Genomic DNA, 3,025 nt, shown 5'->3' with positions numbered 1-3,025 from the left:
TTCTCCTAAAAGGTTAGCGATTTAGCGGCCAATGGCCATGTATTGCTTTTGTTAATGTGGATTTTGTGATTTTGATATTTCTGATCTCTTTGTTTTGTTGTTAAATGCGGTTATAATTAGTGTTGTGGTTATTGTTCTTTGATATTTGCGATTCTCGTTTTGGGATTGGCATTTTTAAGGTGGTTTTCCTTAAAGATGTTCTCTCATTTGTAAGCTTGTTACTTAGTTACCCCCTTTAGCCTCCTAACGATTTTTTGTGTTGCTCTATTCAATCACAAATTGGCCAGTTCAGTTATCAATTCCTCGTATATGTTGGTGGATATGTGTGTTTTGACTATTTTTTTTTTTTATTTACCGAGTTTTATTTTTGTTGCTTTATCAGGTTTTGTACTACTCTTCGATGGATATGCTGTCTCATGGAAGAGGGCCCTCTAATTTTCAAGATGTGTCATCATCTCTGAGTCTTTGACTACATGAGTATTATTTTCTTGCTGTTATTCGTGTTATTATCGGATGCTTTTTATTTATCATAGTAGTTATATTAATGTTATTTGGTTATGCCTTGTTGGTTTTGATATAAGTTGTGATTAGTTTGCTAATTTTGCTCCCTTCTATGGTTAATGGTGATATTTTTATGAGCTTAGGGTGCAGTAATTGTTGATGGTCGCTACTCACTCGTGGGCAAATTCGCTTCCTGCTTTTCTCTCACAATATGGTAGGTGCTCTTTCACTTATGAATGTATCTAAGTTGATTACACTGGAGATAGCCGAGCCCTTCACTATACTGCAATTGCAAGTATATAGTTTACTTATAACCACTAAAAAAAAACTAATCGAAATGATGTTCCGGTCACTTGGTTTACTTATAACCAAACTTGTTCTCCGTGCCCCCGAGGTTATGATTCAATTTTAATCTCCTCGACTGCGCAATCCTTCGCTACAAATCTGGTATAATCACATTTTTCCCTTTTACTTCGGCGTTTTGATTAATTATCTTCATCTTATATCTGAATTCCTCTAAATTTATTTCAGATGTTAATTTCAATCCCTACGTACCTAGATTGCTCATTTAGTTTAATTTTTGTGAATCAGCGCTTTACATTCTGTTGAATTTGTATGTCATCTCACTCCGTAAATGCTCTCGCAAAACCTAGCAACCTTGATCGTAAATCTCCTCAAAGGTATGTGCTGTGATTCTAAATTCCCTTTTTCTTTTTTTAAAATGTTTCGCATCTATGAATTTCTTGGTTTTTTTACGATCTGCTATCATTCCTCCTCAAGTCTCTAATTTATTTTTTATTTGGAGGTTTCAATTTGATTAGGATGTTGTTAAGGTCCTTTTCAAGTGTTAATCCTATTAGTATTCTTGGGTTTTAAAAACGATCTTTTCCCATTGTATTATGGGGTTTTAAAATGATTTATTCAGATTGTATTATGAGGTGTTTAAAACGATTTATTAACAGTGAATTATAAGTTATTTGTAATCTTTACAATCATATTATATCTGTTTCTGCAGTTGTTGTGAACTTTAGAAATTAGAGTTGCAGTTGTTGTGAATAGAAATTGTAGTAGGAGTTGACAACTCTAACACTACCTAGGTATTTAATCCTAATCTTAAATCCTTTTAGTGTTAACCTTTTCTTTTCACCGTCTTTTTCTTCTTTTTTTTTTTTTTTTTAATGGTTTTTTTTGTTTAGTAATTTGATTTTTATCTTCGTTTTCTAGGTTTTTTGTTCGTTTTCAAGGTTTATTTCCTCATATATTAGGTTGGTGCCCTGTTGAATTTAAGTAGTTTGTTTGATTTCAGTGTCTCACTTTTAGGCTTTCTTTATTTTTTTTGTGTTTCGGTGGTGTGCCCTGTTAAATTTTAGGATGTCCACCATTTTGAGTGGTTTTTTTTGTGTGTATGCCAATGCGAGTTTTGAACTTATTTTTTGTTCTAAAGTTGCAGCTTTCAGCTCCTTATTGTTTATTTTTTTTGTTTGGTTAGGGTTATACCGTACAAATACTCTGTTTGTATGTTTCTTTGCGAGGTTATACGTTTATTTTTCGTTTTAGATTGCTTTTATTTAATAGGTAAAGACTTGTTATTTTTTTCCGCTGCTTATAACTTAGTTTTTGGTGGGTGTTGTTGCAGTTGTTTCGGGAGTTGTTAAACTTGTTTTTAAGGGCTACAAAAGTCGGCCTGGAGTTCAGGTTATAGATATGTACAACAATTGCTTTTACAACAAGATTTTTGGCATCAATTTCAATTAGCTCTTTCTGTTAACATAATTTAGTTGCTTTTATATATGTTGATTTCTTTTGTTGTGGGTGCGGATGGTCATGGAGTGAGAGCTTGAGCTTAGCACAAGAAGTATTGATTCTTAACCTAATTAGTTTTGTTTTACGTATTTCCTTTTGCGTTTCTCCGTCTTATCGTTTACTTTTTTGATCCTGGTTTTTTGGGTTGGTGACTTAAAGTTTAGACGTGTTCATATACAGGACAATCTTCCATTTGTTTGGAATGTCTCCCTGTTATTTGTGTCGACTCTGGATTCCCTAGGGTTTTAGGTTTACCACTTCCCCTGCAATTAATAGTTGATCCATTCAGAACTGTTGACTTCCTTTTATTGATTTTATATATTTTAGATTGTCGATGTTGTGGTTGTAGTTTTGCGGGCTGTGGAGTGAATGCCACAGCTCCAATCTGGGTTTCAAAATCAGATGAAACCCAGATTGGAATGGTTCTCAGTAATAAAGTTTCTATCTTTTTCACGTTTTTTATGTTGTTTTTGTTATTGTTTTTTGTTGTAGGTAGATGCGGCTCCTTCACTCGATATCGAATCTGCGAAAAAAGTAGCTTTGGATCATTCTTATTGTTTATAGTTATGTTCTTCTAATTGAATTTGTTGTTAATGGACTATAAAGGTGGTAATTGCAACAACAAGAGGCGCCTTTGGTGATACGAGTCGTGTACATTGAAAAGGTGTTCTTATATTAGGTAAGATCTGTTTATTATACCTTATGGTTTACTTATAACCAA

General features: G+C 33.3%; 1 long non-coding RNA gene across 1 annotated transcript; it reads left to right on the top strand.

Moving 5' to 3' along the window:
• The first annotated feature begins 393 nt into the window (after window positions 1-393).
• LOC141591172 (uncharacterized) lies at window positions 394-2,197 on the top strand. Its single transcript, XR_012520709.1, has 5 exons — window positions 394-715; window positions 1,093-1,181; window positions 1,517-1,598; window positions 1,726-1,766; window positions 2,138-2,197. It is a non-coding gene; the product is annotated as an uncharacterized LOC141591172 (long non-coding RNA).
• The last annotated feature ends 828 nt before the right edge of the window (window positions 2,198-3,025 follow it).

Source organism: Silene latifolia, chromosome 7 (genome assembly GCF_048544455.1).
Source record: "Silene latifolia isolate original U9 population chromosome 7, ASM4854445v1, whole genome shotgun sequence".
NCBI classification, from domain to species: domain Eukaryota; kingdom Viridiplantae; phylum Streptophyta; class Magnoliopsida; order Caryophyllales; family Caryophyllaceae; genus Silene; species Silene latifolia.
Note: the sequence above shows the minus strand (reverse complement) of the source record. Positions and strands in the feature narration are given on the sequence as shown.